The following is a 21349-nucleotide window of genomic DNA, read 5'->3' as shown; positions in this document are numbered from 1 at the left end:
GGTGAGACGTTATCCTCCCCAAAGAAGAATTCTATTTTTCGCATTAATAGTTCTGTATTACTAAAAAAAAGTACCAGATTTTATTATCACGTCTTGAATTTCATCAATAACACATTTGTGGAAATTTGTTCTCTTTTGTTATATGAGTATCTATGTAATATACTGCATCTTGCCTTTTGGCCCACACATCCTAAAGTACTTACTCTTTGGCCCTTATCAGAAAGAGTGTGCCAGCTCCTGCTTTATGGCACATCCAAAGTGGATTTGATTCATGGATGCTTTGGAATCCAGTGGGATTTGTCCCCATTAGGGTCTGTTATTTCATCTTAAGGTGTGGACCCCAAAGTTGTGTGCTTCAGTTCTTGGCTGCACTTCACGACCCTTATGTGGTCATTCCTGGTACTCTTTGGGTCACGATTGGACCTCTTTCTGCACCCCGAGTCTCATCAATAGGTAGACTGTCTTACATTGATACTGTAGTTGTCAGCCTCAAGCCTCATGTGGTGATTTCTAGCATTTCTATTCCAGTAGGAACTGCTCATGCCCTTGGACTATTTCAGCCTTTTTTCATTTGTCTGGAGCATATTCACTTGAGAGTTAAAGCTTTTTCTATCCTAAATTGATTCTAGGTTTAAATTCTTTAGTTACAGTAGACTTCCATGTAGTGCATCATTTTTATTTGGAGACTTTCTGTATCTTGTTAAATTCCCCTCAGTAATCAGAATGAGACTGCCTTTTTCATATTTTAAAACCTGCCTCCTTTTTTTCTGTTTATGCTATCTGAGGAGGGTTGGCAGTACATGGGTGTGGGCTTTTAGTGCTTAGTGAATGGTGAAATTAGTTCAACAGCTTGAATCACTGGTTCTGTTGTCTTTCCTAAGTTTTTTGGTGATGATTCTTGCTGAGAAAATAATGAAAGTGATCTTAAAACTGATTGTTATCTTTAGTATGGAAATTAACACCAACTAAAATTATATGTACATGAACCCATCAATGTAAGAAAGAAAACTAGTGCCTTAGAGAGGATGTGAGACAATATAGAGATGGCCCTGAGAAGGATTAGTGGAGAAGAAGCTTAGTGAAGGGTCTGGAAATTATACTATATATAAGAAACTCTTGAAGGTAATTGGAATATTACAGTAAGACTACTGAAAAGCTGGGAACTATATATGCAGTTTTGGACACCAATAGTCATAGCTGTCAAATTGTCTTTTATATTAAAGGGAATAATGTGAATGTATTTTTTACAGCCAATCATTTCACAGTTTCATTCAGAAAAAAAAAAAAATGGAGACGTAAATACCCATTGATTTGGCCATTGTAGATCAAGAGATGGCCAAAGAGAAAAACAACATAAAACCAGGGTAAACATAGTATATAAGACAATGAGACAGTTTCCTAAAGTAAACCTTCAACAATATGTGGCTAGTGGTGAACCATTCTAGCAGTGAAAAACTTAAAATGTCATATGAGGATTGGTTGAGGGGTCTGCAATTCAGAATAACCTTAGATTCTTAGGGAGTGGTTCCTGACAAGATAGGCAAATTTACCCTAGCTGCTGGCTCCTTCCTCAAGGCCAGAAACCTTGGATATGTCAGAAAAGAGAAAGGGGGGCTGAAGAATATGAGAACTTAACCAACAATGGAGAAGAAACCCCAGGAAGGTAAGAGGTGGTTAGTTCTAGGTATGGACCATGGGTAGGGAGAGGCAGCTCAGAGCAGAAGAGGGCAGCACAGAGCGGATGAAGAAAAATGCTGGGGAAATTCATTTGTGTTTTTGTTTTTGCTTTTCTTTTCCACGTTCTCCTGGGTAGATCAGCATGTACACACAAACAGAAAAGCACTACCACCAGCCGAGTCACCTCACCGAGAAGGAGGGGTATTATCACATCAGCACTCGATATGGGCGCTCAGTAGGAGGGTAGGCATGAAAAAGTGGATAATTACAGGTGTGGGCAGGTGTCTGCCCCCAAGCATTGTCTTCCCTTCTCACCCTTCTGCCCTCCCTCCCCACAAGGCTATGAGACTAAAATTAAGGAAAAGAGCAGTGGCCCATGTGGAGAAATACTAAAGATTCATTGTGTTAGCGTGTGGGGGGCTGCGGGGTGGGTTAGCTGGAGGGAGAAATGACAGCACATGGGAAGTGGTTATAGGCAGACCTCATATCTCTGATGCATAACCAGAAGATCTGGACCCTGAGACACATATTCCTCCAACCTCCATCTCTTTACAAGGTAGACCTGGGCTTAGACAACAACCCTCATTGCACTTTACCAGCCGAGGTAGCTGATGACCCACTGTTAATAAAGCTCACAGGGGGAAAAAAGTGGAATAAAGTATTGGGATGATCGAGTAGCAGTATCTTGGCTGTGAGAGGTAGGGAAGGGGATCTGGGTTTTAACAGCTTCTGAGACAGACTTCCAGCCTTTCTTATGTCAGCCCAATAAACTCCACCGTGCCTATCAGGGGTACAAGTTAGCTGAATTCTTGAACCTTCTTAGGATTCTGCACCATGAATCATCCTACCTCTGGGTTTTACTCATTACCCTCTTAGATTTCAGCTTATACCAAGTGAAGCAGAAATAATGGATAAGAAAGGATAAGATTTAAGTTATTTATAGTAAGTTCCTCAAAAAATAGGAGAAAGTATTGTTAATTTAAAATGGAAACTTTGAATTATAAAATCAACTGGAAGTACTGGGTATGAAAACTGTCATAGTTTAAAAAACAGTCACCCTAAGCTAATGGGTTGAATAATGGAACGGACTAAGGTGAAGAATGAATTAATAAAGTGTAAGGTCATGAAATGCGTGTTCCCAGAAAGCACTAGGAAGGCATAAGGAGCTAGAAAGAACGAGAGAAAAGTTATGAGCCAAAGACAATTGAACTAGAAGTGTCAACACTCATAAAACAGGAGCTTTAGAAGGAACAACAAAAAAAAAATAATAATGGAGGTAAGAAAATACTTGAAAATATTATTACTTGACATATTTAAACATGGTGGGTCGAACCCATGCTTTTATTACCGTCTCTCCTATCTCCCACTAAACTTATAGTAAAGGATCCAAAAGAAATAAATCCCCAAGACACTGAGAGATGAGACAAAGACAGGTGGGAGACAGCAGTGACATTTTGGGAGCTTGCAAAAAAGATGGATGAGTGATTATTGATTTAGCAGAGTAGAAAGTGGAATTCTAAGAAGTGGGTAAAGGCTAGAAGCTGGCTGATTCATCCTCCCTTCCACGTCTCTTCTCACCCCACTCGGATTCGACAATTAGCCATACCACATACTTCTGGAAGAGGTGGTGTATCTGAGACCGATCAGTAAGCTGAAAGTCTGTATAAAAAAACACTTGGAAGCCTGAACCTCATCCTCACCTCTCAAAGTCAGGAGACTGTTTCTTCCTCCACGCCAACAGAGGACTAGAGGTTTACTGTCTGGATTAAACAGAGTTTGGGGAAGTAGGGACACCAAGCATATCTGGGAGTAGAATCCCGTGCTCAAATCAAGGGGACCCTTAGGCTTCTTTCTCTGCTTGACTTTGGGGAATATCACAGCCAAGAGGGAAGAAAATTATTCTCTGGGAAAGCTGACCAGCCCAAAGCAGAGATCTACAGATCATAACAGCTGGGAGTGTCCCATCCAAGCCCCACATCATCTCACAGTGAAATTCACTATTTGACAGATGTCGAGAGTGCACAAAGAGCTGTCTCATTGTCATTTTAGCAGTGACTCTTAAACAGGAGCAGAGTACCCACAACCAAAGACATTTGAGGAACATTTATAGCATGACAGACATCCCAACAAGTCAAGGAAGTTTGGAGGAAGTAGGCCATGCAGGAAGAAGAAAAGGTCAACAGCAGCGACAGTGTGACAGAAGGCGTGAGAAAAGACACAGTCATCATTTGGAGGATAAAGCATATCAAACATTTAGAGTCATTGAAGAATTAAAAATGATGACATATTTGGAGAATAAAAAATAGTTCTTGGAGAGCATAAAGAATAAGTATGATTTGTTACAATATATACATGCAAGCAATATTGATTTGATCAACATATATCAACGTTGAACCCCCAAAATATGTATAATCAATTATGATTCAATAAGAAATTTTAAAAAATAGTTCTTGGAAATTTAATAAATAATAGCAGAAATGAAGATTCAGAAAAGTGTTAAAAGAGAAAGTTAAGGGAGTTTTCAAGAAAGAAAAGTGAAAAGATTGAAAATAGGAGAGAAAAGAGAAGGAAAAGATACATAAAAATAAGATGGTAGAAATGAATTTAAAATATGTATGTAATCATGATAAATGTAAATAAATGAAACTTTTCTAAGTCTATCTGGATAAAACTTAAATTTAATTTTGTAGAAACATCCTGAAAAACATACAGATACCCATAGATGAAAAGTCAAAAGATGGAAAACATGTACAACAAAGACATTATGGTGGTACCAAAGAAAATGTTGTCATATCAGAAAAAAAGTGTGAAGTAAAAGTATAACTAAATAAAAAAATAAGGCTAACATTTTATGATCAAATTTAATTCAGTAGGTTATAAGAGTTCTAAACTTATATAGGCCTATTTGAAGCAAAAGTTGACAAGCTAAATGAGACATGGATAAATCTACCACTAAAGTAAAAAATTTTAATAAATCACCCTTTACTAATGGAATGATTATGCACAAAAATTAGTAAGAATATAGAGGATCTGAACCATCAAATTGACATGCTTGTTTTAAAGCAGACAATGTAGAAAGATAAATAGACAAACCACATTGCATCCAACAACTGCGAGATACACAGTCTGTACTTGGTCATACGAAACAATTACAAAACATGACAACGTAAGACCACAAAACTTGTTTATTTTTTTAATTGACACCTAATAATTGTCCATATTTATGGGGTATGGAGTAATATCTCAATACATGTATACAGTGTCTGATCAAATCAGGGTAATTAGCATATCCAGCACCCCAAACATTTATCATTTCTTTGTGATGAGAACATTTTCACTACTCTCTTATACAGTAAATTATTTAATTACAGACACCTAGCGCTACTATAGACTACTAGAACCTGTTCTTCCGATCTAGCTGTAACTGTTAACCAGCCTCTCCCTACACCGCCTTCCCACTAACCTTCCTAGCCTGGACCAACTTCATTTCTGCGCACTCCTTCTATGAGCTCATTTTATTTTTAGTTCCTACATATTAGTGAGAACATGTGATGCTTATCTTTCTGTGCCTGACTTATTTCACTTTTACCAAAATGTCTTCTAAATGCGTTCATGTTTTGTAAATGTCATGATTTCATTCTTTTTTTTTTTTTTTTTTTTTCCTTATGGCTGAGTAGTATTCCACTGTGTATATATACCACATTTTCATGATGTATTCACCCATGGACAACTTGGGTTAATTTACTATCTTAGTTATTGTAAATATAGTCCTGCAGTAAACATGGTGGTGCAGGTATGTCCTTGATATACTGACTTGCTTTTCTTCGGATAAATCATTAGTGGGGTTGGCGGTACATATGGAAGTTTTATTTTTAGTTTTTTGAGGAACCTCCACACTGTTCTCCAGGATGGCTGTACTAATTTACATTCCCACCAACAGTGTATAAGAATTCCCTTTTCTCTGCATCCTCAACAGCATTTGTTGTCTTTTGTCTTTTTGATAATAGCCATTGAAACTGGGGTGAGATGATATCTCATTGTGGTTTTGATTTGCATTTGACTGGTGATTAGTGATGTTGAGCATTTTTTTCATATACCTCTTGGCCATTTGTATGTCTTCTTTTGAGAAATATCTATTCGGGTCATTTGCCCATTTTTAAATTGGATTATTTGTTTTTGCTATTGAGTTGTTTGAGTTCCTTCTATGTTCTGGATATTAATTCCTTGTCAGATGAATAGTTTGCAAACACTTTTTCCCATTCTGCAGGTTATCTCCTCACTCTGTTGATTTTTTTCCTTGCTGTGTAGATTTTTCAAACAAATTTTAAGAAAATCAGTACAGATCAAATACTCTTTAATTACACTAGAAATCAGTAACAAGAGGCTAACTAGAAAACCCCAATACATTTGGAAATGAACATAATGTCTAAAAAACAAACACTTCTCTGAATAAGTCATGGGTGAAGGCAGGACACATAAAGGAAATTAGAAAAAACTTGGAACCGGATATATTAAAATAAGTATATAAAGTGCTTAAACAAACTACTACTTAACAATGTTAGACATATAAAAATTGTGTGATGTAGCTAATTTAGTGTTTACAGAGAAATCTGTAGCCATCAATACTCATTTTAATAAAGAAGAAAGGCTGAAAAATACCCAAAGAGAGTTGAAGGAAAGGGATAAAGATGATGTCAGAAATTTAAAAAATAGAAATCAAAGATAAAAGAGAGGATTAGCAAAAGCAAGTTGTCAATAAAACCGACGGTCTTTGAAAAGATCAACCAAGAAAAAGAAAAGAAAAGTCACAAATAGTGAGGGTTGTGACATTGCACAACTCCAGGAAGCACCGTTCTCAGTGTGTTCTGTTCATGTTGTGCCCTCTGTACACAAACCCAGGAGGAACAGCATGAATTATGCACCACGTAGTGCCATGCAGTGGCCCTTTAACCAATGTTAGATCACAAGAGGGCGATAAATACAGGCAGATCTGTGATTAAAAAATAAATTTTCAAGTATTTCCTGGCAATAAAATTGAAAACTGACACAGAAAATAAAATTTTTAAGAAAAAATATAGTCAAAATGGACTCAGTAGAAATAGACAAGCTCAACTATCTTTAAACCACTAAAATTATTGAATTCGTAGCTATGAATCACTACCACCCCAACCCTACCCAATACACACTACACACATCAAGTCCAGACTGTTTTACAAATTAGTTCTAACAAACATTCAAGAAATAGATAATTTCTCTATTAAACAACTTCTATAGAACAGAATAAGAGTAAATGGTCCTTAACTAAATTTGTGAGGGTAGTTTATACAACTTTCCAAATAAGTTTCATTCATGACCTTAGAAGTACAAAATCCGAAACAAAATATTAACCTGTTAATTACAGCAATGTGTAAAACTGGATGATACATCAGGACCAGGTTGAGTAGTTCATCTCAGAAATGCAAATTTAGCTCAACATTAGAAAAATCTATCAGTAGCAATTACCACTAATAAAGGAAGAAAAGCATTTGATAACATTTAATATCTTGCAGTTATAAAAGCTCTCAGCAAACTATTAGATTAAGGGCATCTATCCCGAACCATATTTAATGTTATATTTAATTGTCAAGTGTGAAAATCATGCCTTTTTAATTCAGAAATATGACAAGGATTCTTGCTATTGGTACTTCTGTTCAACATCTTATAGTATGTTGTAGGACAGTAAGACAGAAAGGAAGACAAAGAAGAGAACAAAAGGAATAGAAGGCATAAGGTTTGAAAAAGGAGAAACAAATCATAATCATTCACAGATGATATGACTATGTACAAAGAAAGGATTGAAGAATTTATGAAGTTTTATCATTAACAAGTGAGTTTAGCAAGGCTGGTAGGTTAAGATTACTATATGTATTAGTCAGGGTTCTCCAGAGAGACAGAATCAATAGGATACATTATAATTATATGAGAGGGATTTATTAGGGAAATTAGCTCACGTGACTATGAAGAAAAGTCCCACTAGGCCGCCTATAACTGGATGCCTGTAGCGTGTCTCAGTCCAACTCCAAAGGCATCAGAACCAGGGAAGCTGATGGTGTCCTTGGTGTAAGTTCTGGAACCCAAAAGCTGAAGAGTCTCGAGCTCTGATGTCCAGGAACAGGAGAGAAGAGTGTAGCCCAGCTCCAGCAGATGCAGAGAGAGCTTCACCTCTGTCCTCTGTCTTTTGTTCTCTGGGAACCCTCAGCGGATTGGATGGTTCCCGCCCGCACTGAGGGTGGGTCTTTCCCACCCAGTCCACTCAGACTCTCATACTAATCTCTGCTGGAAACCCCCTCATGGACTCACCTGAAAAGAGAGCTTTACCAGGTTTCTCAGCACTCCTTCATCTACCAAGTTGACACCTAGAATTAACCTTCACACTAGATGTAAGTGAATTACATTAGGCTGAAAACGTAATTAAATTATAACTACCATTTGTAACAGTAATGAAAAACAACGTACCTAGAAAAATTATTTTTTAAACTGATGTTTGACCTTTAGAAAGAAAATTACAAAGTTTATTTGAGAACTCAACAAAACGCATATAGAAATATAAAGAGCCTAGAATATGTAAAGCACTCCTGAAGAAAAAGAAAATGTGTAGATCTTGACCTACAGTTATCAAAACATGATAAAAGCTACAGTAATCAAGGCAGTGTGATATAGAAACAAAGATAGACAAGTAAAAATACAGTACCCCCTCCCCTTATCTGCCATTTCACTTTGTGCTGTTTCAGTGACTCACTGTCAAGTGTGGTTTGAAAATATTAAGATATTTTGAGAGAGAGAGAGACCATATTTATGTAACTTTTATTACAGTATATCATTATAATTGTTATATTTTATTATTATTTACAGTTGTTAATCTCTTACTGTGCCTAGTTTATGAATTAAACTTTATTATGGGCATGTATGTATAGGAAAAAATATGGTATATGTAGGGCTTGGTATTTGCAGTTTCAGGCATCCACTGGGGGTCTTGGAACAATTCCTCCACGTTAAAGAACCCAGGGACAGACAATTGTAAGTGATGACAGGCTTGGTGTTACAGTTTGGTGAGGGAATGCATGGGGTGCTGTGACAATTGCATATGCTTATTGGGGGGCTAAAGGGGAAAATTATTTCTGCTTCTTACGCCACACCCCAAAATCAAGGATTTGTGAACTTGCATGTGAATTAAAAAAACTTTGGTGAAAGGCAAAACTTTAAAACTGTTAGGAAAATGTATAAGAGAATATTGCCATCAATTTGAAATGAGGAAATATTTCTTAAAGAGGACACAATCCAAACAAACCATAAAGGCAAAGACAGATAATTAAATTATATTAAAGTTAAGACCTTTTATTTATCAAGACATCAAGAAAATGAAATGTCTGAATCTGTGATATAAAATGACACAAGATTTACTTCTGTATCCAAAATGTATAAATAACTCCTAAACACTGCTAAGAAAATGGCAAACAATTTAGTACTAAAAAGACAAAAAAGTATATGGATAGACATTTCAATAAAGAGGAAGATTTTCAAGATGTTTGTAAACTGATTGGGGATTCACAAAGTGCTCGAGAGAGAAGGGTGGAAGATTACCTGATGAGCTATTCACAAACAAGTCCAAAGAAGTTGTGCCTTATTTGTCCTTGAAGAGAAGTATCACCTTATTCATGTGATTAAGTATTAGTGATTAATAGGTACGTTTAATGGGAATGTTTTTTGCCAAAGAAGGAAGTACGTATAAGACTTTACAGAACCCTGAATTTCCTCTACCGTGTGAAAATACATCTACCACATAAGTTGACTGTAGGCAGTGATTTTGGATTCTGTTCTTATAAAAAGTTTTTCCCAACATTTACAAAGGAGACAATTGGCTAATGTACTGTGAAAAAGTTTTGGATTATAGTTCTGATATGGGTTGGGTGTTTTGTTTGTGTCATTGCACTTTTTTTTTTTCCATTAAGGAGAGCAGTATGCAAGAATGGAATTTCAGCAAACTCACTTCACTCTGCCACTAACTTAATTGGGTGATATTTCTTCATCTTCTAAAATAAGATCAAGATTCTTAACTCCCTTCACGCTTTAAATTTTCAATGATAACATATGATATTTATTTTCTGCTGCTAAAATCAGACCTATTTAGTGATTAACTGAACCCTCCATGTAAATATCTCAGACCTGTTTTTCAAAGTACCTATCAAAAATTGCTTGAGATTTCCGGTCAAGATGGCAGAATAGACGGTCCTCAGTGTCACTCTCTCCCACAAATCAACCAATTTACTGCTATAAAAATGTAATATCAGCCAAGGTGGGGCCATTGGAGCTCAGGGGAAGAGGAGGAAAGACCTACGGAGTTCATGAAGGCAGGAGAAGCCACGATGAGAGAAAGAAAAAACTGCTCAAGGCTGGAGCTGCTGAGTATGTGGAGCAGGAGCCGGCAGAAGCCACAGCTGTGCCCTACAGATGGAGTTACTTGGAAGCAGCAGGGAGAAAAGGAGCTTGGTGGCCCCCAGGACAGCAAGACCACTAATAGGGTTCCTGTGGACCCATACAGGAGCAAGGAGCCAGAACAACTGTAAAAAGGGGAGCCACTCAGAGGCCAGTGAGTCATCGCAAGGGACCAGCACAGGGCCCATCCCATGGGAAGTGTTTGGAGCATGGCAGTGGGGGAGACGAGCCCGACAGGAGGACACTGGGACACAGCAAGGACAGCCGATCCACCCCCCAGTCAGTGAAGGACCACTCAGAGGAGACTGGTTGGGAATGCAGAATTGCATGGGGTGCAGTTTGATGAAAAAAACTCAGGCACAGATCAGAGTTTCTACGCAACCCAGATCCACTGGGTCTCTGGAGAGCTGGAAGTACCTATGACGTCAACCATTAAACCCTGAGCTACACAAAAAGCCTTCCCTAGGGAAACAGCAGCAAAGCAGCAATTTAGCTCAACCACACAGCTCAAGTACTGGTTCCCACAGCAAGTTCCCCCATTCTAGAAGAAAGCAACAGACAAATATTAGTTCTGGCCCAGACACACCACCAGTGCCTGGGGGCCTGCCTGGGAATTGGAGGCTTGGAGCTGGGGACCAGACCCTACTCCCACATCCAGGCACACTGCAGCAGCACCTTGGGGCCTGCCTAGGGACCCGAGGCATGGAGAAGGGGACCAGACGCCCCTCCCACAACCAGGAACACCGTGCCAGCACTTTGGGTCCCACCAGGGGCCCAGGCATGGAGCCAGGGAATGGATCCCCACACAACCAGGCACACCGCCAGCACCAAGGAGCATGCCAAAACCATCACCTCCATGTGGGTGGCCCACCACAACCACCACTGTAACCATGGCTACCACAAAAGTGGCTGGACACTACAACCACCATGCAGATGGTCTGCCAGCCACTGGAGGGCATTGACACAAGGAGAGTCACCAACAGAGACCAAAAAAAAGAAGATGTCTCTCTCCACAAAGCCCATTCCAGAGTGACAGAAGAAGCATCTGTTCTATGATAATACTGGGAGACCTGAACACACCTCTCTGTATTGGACAGATCATCTAGGCAACAAATCAACAGAGTAACCATTATTCTTTCAGAAGGAGAGAAGAGATCTAGGGTAATTGGGGGGGCAGAGAGAGGGGGATGGGGAGAGATTGGACAAGGGGCATAAAGAATAAGTACAATTTGTAACAATATACATACTAGTAATATTGATTTGATCAACATATGTCAACACTGAATCCCAAAAATATGTATAATCAATTATGATTCAATAAAAAACTGTACATGTATATTTTTCAATTCTTATTTGATTAATGATTATTGATGATTCACTTAAATAATTGTAAGCCATCCTTCAAAGTTAATGTGCTCCAATATTTCTTCATCAGAAATAATATTTTACTAATGTAGAATGTTTAGGCTGAACAGGAATGTGAACCTTCAAAAGATAAGTTGCAGATTGATTGGAGTTTGAAATACATTAAAGATGACAATATATTATCATCTTTGAAATAGATTGTATGGGCAAAAAATATATTGAATATTAAATAAAACACAGATTAATTGAAAACATTTTACTTTGACATTTATCTTTCATTTTTGAAACAAATGATCTTCATATTATTCATTGATTTATGTGTTTACTTCTTAAAGTACCTAATATGACCAAGTACCTAACATTGTCATATGACTAAGTGTCTAACATTTTCAAGGGACTAAGTTTGGAAGATATGAAATGTCCTCAAAAAACAAAATTCAGCCATGTGTGAGGGTCCTACAAAATGTTCATGGAAAGATTTATATTATCTTTTAATTCTATTTTTCCACAAACGTTTTGTAGGACCCTCAAAGATGACTGAAACAATGTTTTCATAGCCAACACATTAAATTACGAATGGCCTAAAAATGCTTCATAAGTAGAATTCTTTTTAGTAGTTTAGCTTATTAGCTAAGTAAGACAGCATGTTATCAAAGCAGAAAGTATATTTAAAATCTAATATTCAGAAATACTGCCATTTGCAACAACATGGATGGACCTCGAGAGAATTATATTAAGTGAAACAAGTCAGGCACAGAAAGAGAAATACCACATGTTCTCACTTATTGGTGGGAGCTAAAAATTAATATATAAATTCACACACACACACACACACACACAAAACCGGGGGGGGGGGGGGAGAAGATATAACAACCACAATTACTTGAAGTTGATACGACAAGCAAACAGAAAGGACATTGTTGGGGGGGAGGGGGAAGGGAGGGAGGTTTTGGTGATGGGGAGCAATAATCAGCCACAATGTATATCGAGAAAATAAAATAAAATAAATAATAATAAATAAAATCTAATATTCATATCTCTGTGCGTCAAGTTAAATAAATTATTAAACTACTCAAAAAAAATGCAATTAAAAAATGGGCAAAGCACCTGAACAGACATTTTTCAAAAGAAGATATACAAATGGCCAACAGGTGCAATGGAAAAATTCTCAACATCACTAATCATCAGGGAAATGCAAATTAAAACTACAATGAGATATCTCACTCCAGTTGGAATGGCTATTATCAACAAGGCAAAAAATAACAAATGCTGGTGAGGATGTGCAGAAAGGGATTCTCCTAGATTGCTGGTGGGAAAGTAAATTGCTACAGCCAATGCAGAAAATAGTATGGAGTTTCCTCAGAGAAATAAAAATACATCCGCTCTACGTCATAGCTGTCCCCCTACTGGGTTCACACCCAAAGGAAATGAAAACAGTATATCAGAGACACACCTGAACTCTCATGTTCATTACAGCACAATAGCCAGGAGACGGAATCAACCTAAATGTCCATCAGTGGCTGAATGGATAAAAAAATTGTGGTATAAACACACAATGGAATACTACTCAGCTATGAAAGAAAAATGACGTCCTATCATTTGCAGCAACTTGGATGGAACTGGAAACCATCATGTTAAATGAAGTAAGTCAGGCACAAAAAAACAAATACTGTGAGATATCTATCACTCATACGTGGAATCTAGGGAAAGAGTGGTTCTCATAGAGGAAGGGTGTCGGTGGAAGGAGGAAAGTTGGTGGACTAATGGACACAAAACTCTGCTGTCCACCCCAAGTGAATCATTGTACACTGTAAGCATGTACTGAAAGAACATTCTGTACCCCACCAATATGTACAAATAAATGTTAAAATATTTTGAATTTTAAAAAAAGATGCCCCTTCCTTGAACATTCTGTAGTTTGGGTGTGCTAACTTGTCTCCATGAAGGCAATGGCTTTGTGGGTCTCAGGCCATGATGGGTTAGAGAGCTTCCAACTGAATCAGTCTCAGCTGCAGGGATCAAGTGGTTGGGGCACAGCTTAACTCCTGTGTAAGCAGCAGCCTCCTACGCTGCAAGATGAGTTGTCTTACCTTCACAGAGTGCCTTCAGTGTTTAAAAAATTTGAAAGGGGGCTTAAAAGGCATCTTAAAGCTGGACCTCTTTGTTCTACTGTTGATTCTGTTCATGATTCATTGAGATTCTTTAAGTACTAAGCACTACACTAGCAGGTGGTTATACAAGGGTACTTCAAAAGTCCATGGAGAAATAGAATTAAAACATAGTACTAATCTTTCCATGAAGTTTTGAAGATGCCTCCTACAGTAGTGACCAAAGCAGACTTGCTCCCTGCCCTCAGGGAACTTGCAGTGTAATGGGTGAGGCCCAAGACGGACAATGAACAAGTCTGTAAACAAATGTATAATCACAAATGGTGATCAAGGATTTGCAGGTTAAGAACAGATGCTCTAAGAAAGGAATTAATCTACTTTAAGGTGGGTGGACAGGGGAGGCCTCTTGGAGGACCTGATATTCATGATGAGAAATGAAGGTGAGAAGGATTCAAATAAGCAAAATGTGGGAGGAAAATATTTGGGCAGAGGAAAAAGTGTGAATCAAGGTTGGGAAGCCAAGTAGTTTATTGATAAGAGCAGATGCTGTGGTCATTCTATGCCTCAGAATCCACAGCAGCTAAGATCCTGGGAGGTCTTAATATTTTATATTTCCATTCGTCAGCTATTTTTAATATAACAGAATGGAGTACTAGTTATTTATTATCTAATAAAAACTATCTGATGCTTGCAGTAACTTATGTAGCTACAGTATGAACCGAGCAATGGTATAAAATGGGGGGACAGAGGTTAATGGGATCACCCTGGCAGCCCCTTCAACCTGAACAGGTGGGAGCCTCTTCCCGTAACACGTCCCCCACCCCCACGATTCTGACAGGTATCCATCCTCGGTCCCTTTTCTGTCCCCACAAAACACTGGCAAAGCCCTGTTTCAACCCTCACCATTCTACCATAATAAATTCCCCTTTAGCCCCTGCCTTTCTTTTTATAAAGAAACCTTGTCAGAGTAGCTCGTTAGTGTGCGGGGGGAACTGGCCTTGTAGACAGTGGGTTCAAATCTTGACTTTTATTCATTGCCTGAGTGATTTTGGACAATAACTCAATCTATGTGAAATTCAATTTCCCCATCTGGATAATAACTGTAGGAGAAGCCACTTTATAAGGCTGTTGTAAGGATTTAATTAGGCAACGTATGCAAATGGCTTAGCACATAGTAGATGTTCAATGAAACAAAGGAAACAAGGGCTAGTTGTGTCACCCAAATACATCCAGGCCGAGGCCGGCCTGTGGCTCACTCGGTAGAGTGCGGTGCTGATAACACCAAGGCCACGGGTTCGGATCCCTATATAGGGATGGCCGGTTCGCTCACTGGGTGAGCGTGGTGCTGACAACACCAAGTCAAGGGTTGAGATCCCCTTACCGGTCATCTTTTTAGAAAAAAAAAAAAAAATACATCCAGGCCTCTTACAGCCAAAGCACCCTAGAAACACAGAAAGCAGAATTGTTAATTCACCAAGACTGAGGAAGCCTGCCAGGCATGAGAGGCTGGACAGTCCCAAGCTTTGTTACTGGGTATACTGACTGTCATGCCATCAACAGACACCCTCTACCTATGCCACCCTTGGATGGCTGCCATGGGGAGAGTGTGTTTCTGAGAAGTCCAGGGTTTTCCTGACTCTACATGCTGGATTTTATCCACCACAACCTCAGAGATGAGGACTAGGACAGACTGAGCCCTGAATCACTGTACCCAGGACTCCTGACCAGAAGACGCTAAGCATGATCTTGTAGCAAATATCAATAGTTTGAGTAAATGTAGGCCTGGAAAAGGAGGAGAGAAAGGAGGAAGCAGAAAACTGGTAAAGGGCCATAAAAATGATTATGTTGTGTAACGTGCAATATCCTAATTATCCTGATCTGAGCATCCCATGTTGCACACAAGTATTGATATTCAACTCTGTACCCAAAGAGATGTGCAATCAATTATGTTTCAACAAAAAAGTAAAAATAAAAATAAATACTTTGAGTAAACGGATAAACAAAATGTAGTATATCCACATAGCGGACTATTATTTACGAATAAAAAGGAGGTACTATATACTGTCCATGCCACAGCATGGCTGAGCCTCAAAGACTTTATGAGGCTCAGTACCAGGAACCAGACAAGAAAGCACCACATTCATTATGATTCCTTTTACATGAAATGGCCAGAAAGGGTGAATCTATAGAGACAGAAAGTAGACTGGTTGCCTGAGGCTGGGGGTAGAAATGGGGAAATGACTGTAAATGGGCATGAGTTTGACACTGGGGGGTTGGAAATATTGTAGCATGAGATTGTGGTGATTGCAACACAATTCTATAAGTATATAAAAAATATTGAATTAAAACAGGTGAATTTATGATATGTAAACTGTACCTCCACAAAACCCTTCATTAAAAAGTTAATTAATAAAAACATGAATAGTTCTCAGTCTCACTTTGGGCCTCGACCTAGAGGCAGTGATTTCCTGAAGAGAAATTACCTAAATCCCACTGCTCTGCAGCCTTGGCCTGGGTACCCAAATGCAACTCACCTTTAGTGTCCAGAAGGACACCCAAAGTGGGCTGCAGTGGCAAATGTTCCAAGGGCATGAAGAATGCTCAGAAATAGGCTTGTCACCTTAGACAAGCTAAGGAAGTAAAGGGCCTCTAGTTGGGATTTAATTGTCAGGTTTTAATGACAGGAATTGGTCAGCTGTTGTACACAGTATGAATTCCATATCCCCAGCCCCCAAAACATTAATATTTCTTTCTAACAAGTGATGAGATAAAGAGAGGGCTAGCTGGTTTGCTCACTTGGGAGAGTGTGGTGCTGGTGACACCAAGGTCAAGGATTCGGATCTGCTAACTGGCCAGCTACCAAAAAAAAAAGAACTAAAGAGAATAAAATGTTTTTCAGTATTGCTATGCTGCAAGATGGATGAAAACCCTGCTAATTGCAAGTGGGAGTGACAGGGGCCATCAAACTTCTCAGTCCCCAGCTAAGAAACACTTTTCTTAATTAGTTATTTACCTCTCTTCTTTATTGGTCTGAAAAATATATTGGAAAGAAAATGGCAGAGTGAGAAACTAAAGTCAAGTTCAAGTTTTAAGCGTTTTCTAATTCCCACCTCAGTACTCACTGATTAACCCACAATGGTGTGCAGAATAATGGTTCCCAAAGATGTCTGCGTCCTCACCTCTAGAACCTGCCAGCAAATGGTACACAGCAATGGGAAATTCAGGTTGCACATGGAACTAAGTTTGCTAGCCCACTGACCTCAGGATGCGGAGAGTATCCTGGCTTATCCAGGTGGGCCCAACCTGGTCATAGGGATTCTTGTAAGTGCAAGGAAGAGTCAGAGGAAGAGATGTGAAGACAGAAGCAAAGGTCAGAGTGACACGAGGAAGGGCCCTGAGCCAAGGACTGCAGGCAGCTTCCAGAGGCTGGAAAAGGCCAGGAAACTGATTCTCCCATAGAGCCTCTAGAAGGAATGCCCAACAACACTTTGATGTTAAGATTTCTAACCTTCAGATCTGTAAGGTAATACCTTTGTGTTATTTTAAGCCACTAAGTTTGTGTTAGTTTGTTACAGCAGCTTTAGGAAACAGCTGCAGTGTTTTAAAAAATGAATGAATTATCCTCAGAAGGACTTCAGATTTAACCTTCAGGTCTGTCAGCAAACTTTACTTCCACAAGGACACTTCAAAAAGCTCATGGGAAAGATCCATATTATCTATCAATATTTTTCCAGGGACTTTTTGAAGTACCTCTGTAGACACACAGGAGAAAGTCTTATTAAGAGGCTGTTGGGAAAAGGGGCTGCTGACCCTGCTTTCCCACGCTGGCATGGGAGTGTGGGCTGCAGGCGTGAGTCTGCGGTGCAGCTAATCAGTCACAGGCCAAGTAGTTGGTCAACTTGAGACATTAACATGACAACGAGGGTTGATTGAGACTGAGTCACATTGAGGCATCAGAACCACAAGCTGTTTACTTAACAATTATCTTAGAGAAGGCATTAAGTTAGCACTGACTATTTTACTGAAAGTCGAGGCCAGATTGAAGTGTGTCCACACTGGGCTCACCGCACCCAGCCCAGGGAATTCGCTACAGGGCCAGCCCTGGGCCGCGAGTGGGGGTGACACGCCTGGCCTCTCTGGGACGCCCGAGCCCCGCGGGCGCCCTGGCCTGTGCCGTGCTGTTCCTGAAGCATGCCGGCCACCAGCGTGGACCCCCAGTACAGAATGGTCCTGTGCATCAGAAGGATTCAGTCCATGACAATGACTCTGAGCCCTACCTTCCTGGACAAATCCTCTCGATGAGGATACCTACCTGTCCAGCTGGTGCATTTCCTTATGCTCTCAGTGAGGCTCCTGGTTCACCGCAGGGGACCCTCCAATTCCATAGCTCACCACGTGCGGACAGCTCAGTAATGGGGACCATCATTTTATGCCTGAGGCTGTTTGGGGGCAGCCCAGGGTTCTGGGGAACATCTATCAGCACAGGTTTGATTTTTCCCTGAAAACCCTGCGTTCTCATCATGGGGGACAAGTGGGTCTCAAGGACAGCAGAGTCAGAATTCAGCACATGGAAGCAGCTACACTCAGCCACCGAGCTCCACCCTCAACAAGGCCCCTGAGATGAACAGCCTGGAGCAGGGCATGGTTGGCCTGCAGATCAGGGATGTTACCACCTCTGCAGTCGAGACGGTGGGCTCCGTTGTCAACAGCGTGGCGCTGACTGGTGTCCTTTCTGGCAAAGGTGGGACAAATGTAAACATGCCAGTTTCAAAACCCACCTCATGGGCGGCAATTGCCAGCAAGCCTGCAAAACCACAGCCTAAGATAAAAGCAAAGACTGGGCCTGTGATGGCAGGTGCACTGCCCCCCCACCCCCATAGAGCATGACATGGACATCGGCACCTGGGACAACAAGGGGCTGCTGTGGAAGGCCTCCGCCCCCCAGCAGACACTGTCCCCTCAGGCTGTCCCCCAGCCCCTGCAGGTGGCTCAGCCTCTCCCAGCTCAGCCTCCCCTTTTGGCCCAAGTCTAGTATCAGAGCCCTCAGCAGCCACCCCAAACCCACCTGGCCACCCCTCACAGGACAAATGCAGCATGTGGGCAGACTGCAGGGAGTGGCAGTGACAGTGACTGTCCTGGAAATACCCAGCCTCGCTCTGCCCCGAGGGTAGACTCCCTTGAGAAACTGAAGGCTGCCCACAGCTTTGAGCCTAAGGAGCGTGATTGGAACCTGAAAAGCAGACGTGTGTCCACAGTCAAGAGCCACAAGGAGGAGGACACCTGTCACTCCATGGAGGGCCCCGTTCGGTGGAGCACTGAGCTCAACCTGCTCGCCAGCATCAATGGGAGTGGCATTTCTGTGGGGCGAGAAGAAGTCCCCCCGTGGACTTTGGCACCAGCGCCGGTCCGGTCTCAGGACAAGTGGGAGGGGAAGTTTGACATGAAGTGGATTTTCATCAAGGACGTGCCAAATAGCCAGCTCAGGCACATCAGACTGGAGAACAATGACCACAAGCTGGTCACAAACTCCCGTGACTCCCAGGAGGTGTCCTCGGAGAAAGCAAAACAAGCTCTGAGACCCATAGTTTTTACAAGCACCACCTCCATCTTCCACAACTTTCCTCACCTGGAGAGGCGCCAGGAGGGGGAGGAGGAAGTGCCCAAGGGACGGCAGGATCGGATGCATGTTCTAACAACTGACTTTGAAAAACGGTTTAAAAATGTATGCTGGGGCGGACACCATGGCTCACTCTGGTGAGTGCGGTGCTGGGAGCACAGCGACACTCCCGCTGTGGGTTCGGATCCTATATAGGGATGGCCGGTGCACTCACTGGCTGAGCACGGTGCAGACAACACCAAGCCAAGGGTGGTGATCCCCTTACCGGTCACGAAAGACAAAAAATAAACAAAAATAAAAAATAAAAATAAAAATGTATGCTGGGTGCTGTCCCCTGGTGTCATCCATGCAGGGCTGGCGGTGTTGCATATTTACCTTTTTTGTAGTTTATTTTTGCCCAAATGGATCTGCATTCATTTGTATTTTCTCTATGTATTATGTAATATCATAGAACTCACTAATGATGGATTTTGGATGTGACTGGTGCCATTGTGCACACAATGAGCACAGGATGGCCGCTGGCCTCTCTTCCATTCCAGTGCCTGGCCCCTCCCCCCTTCCCTTTATGAGAAGCCTCCTGACCTAAACAGAAACCCCTTTTGCTTCTGCAAGGACGCAGTTCTCCACCCCGATCCACATTAGCATAATGCCCCTCCTTGATGGCATCAGCCAGCCCTTGGCACACTACATAAGCTCTACAACCCCCACACCTGGTGCTGTCCCCCATTTTCAGGGCAGCCCCGGGCTGCCTGCCACTTTGAGCACAGCCCGGCAGATTTTCTTCCTTTAATAAAGCTTGAATGGTACCTGGCATCTCGGCTCACTTTCTTTCAACTAATAAACTAATCAGTTTATCAATCAGACTGATCTGATGTGAAATATAAGTATCCTTAAAAACAAACAGAACAAAAAATCTTATTCATCCCAAAGGTTTTTGTTTGTTTGTTTTTTAAATTTTGGCAGAAATTATGTCCTTGTTCTTATGTCCACAGTCATTTAGTATCTCTATATGAGACTTTATATTTCTCTCCCCTTTATGCCTTTATAGCAAACATAAGAAACCATGAGTCGTTTGGTCATTTAGAGTATCCTGTTAAATCTCTTCAAAATACTGAAATTAAAAGGTTAGTGATCACTTTGTTCATCTGGTTTTCCATTTTTTATTAACTGTGTTATCTGTCTAAAGTACTAATCTACCCATTTGATTTTTCTACTAGACAGATAAATTTTAAATTTCAAATTTGGTGAAGATGATTTTGTTCTCTTGGAAGATTATCCTTTCATGATCAGTTGCCCACACCAAGGGGCTGCTGTGTCCCTCACTGCCCCATTGTCTGATCCATCTGGTTAGTGATGGGGTTCAACGTGCAGAGGATTTGGAAGACGTTTTAGGTCTGGTTCAGTGTTCATGCATTCTTAGTTGTTTGCAGATCATTTTAAATTTCTCCCTTTTCCTTCACTTGAGAATCCTAATGCTGAGATACGGTGACCCCCACTTTCATGACATATGCAATTTGCTTCTGTGAAACTGCTGTGTGACAAGTTAGATTAATTAAGTTTAAATAGTGTTTGAATTGCTTAAAAATGTTATTGTTTAAAACTCCCCCTCAGCTCTTTAGCCTCCTTAACAGAAGTTAAAAGCTAAATATTAGCCTGCACTTAGAGAAGTTTGAATTTTGTTTGCTGCTCCCCCACCCAAGCTGCCCCTGAGCGATTAACTGGCTTCTGTTATCAGTTTGCACTAGGCCTCCCCACACCCCCTCCTCACACCAGGGGGTATGTGTGTATGTGTGTAACCATACGATAACTATAAGTGTGTGACTATTTGATAATTTTAACTGTGTGACTAATGTAAAAATGTGCCTTTTAAAAAACCCTCTAAACTTCAAGTCAGGGCTGCTCCCTTCCAAGATTTTCTTGGAGGGACAGTTGCCGGCCAGCCAGTAAAGACCCCCTTTTAAATTCTCAATTGGGTATTCTGGTTCCTTTTCCATGTGGCAGCCTCACAACAATGCCATCTTAAGTTCTTATACCAATAATGCTGAGTTTTAAATGTAGAATCTGGTGGTACAGACAGTGTGGTGGGTGATGTCTCCAATTGTAAATTTCA

At 40.7% G+C, this 21349-nt stretch overlaps 1 pseudogene; it reads left to right on the top strand.

Annotated features, from left to right (window-relative positions):
- The first annotated feature begins 1641 nt into the window (after positions 1-1641).
- On the top strand, positions 1642-19380 carry LOC134366492 (YTH domain-containing family protein 1-like; annotated as a pseudogene).
- Positions 19381-21349: the final 1969 nt, after the last annotated feature.

The sequence above is a fragment of the Cynocephalus volans genome, chromosome 18 (genome assembly GCF_027409185.1).
Source record: "Cynocephalus volans isolate mCynVol1 chromosome 18, mCynVol1.pri, whole genome shotgun sequence".
NCBI lineage: Eukaryota > Metazoa > Chordata > Mammalia > Dermoptera > Cynocephalidae > Cynocephalus > Cynocephalus volans.
This window is presented reverse-complemented; position numbering and strand designations above follow the sequence as displayed.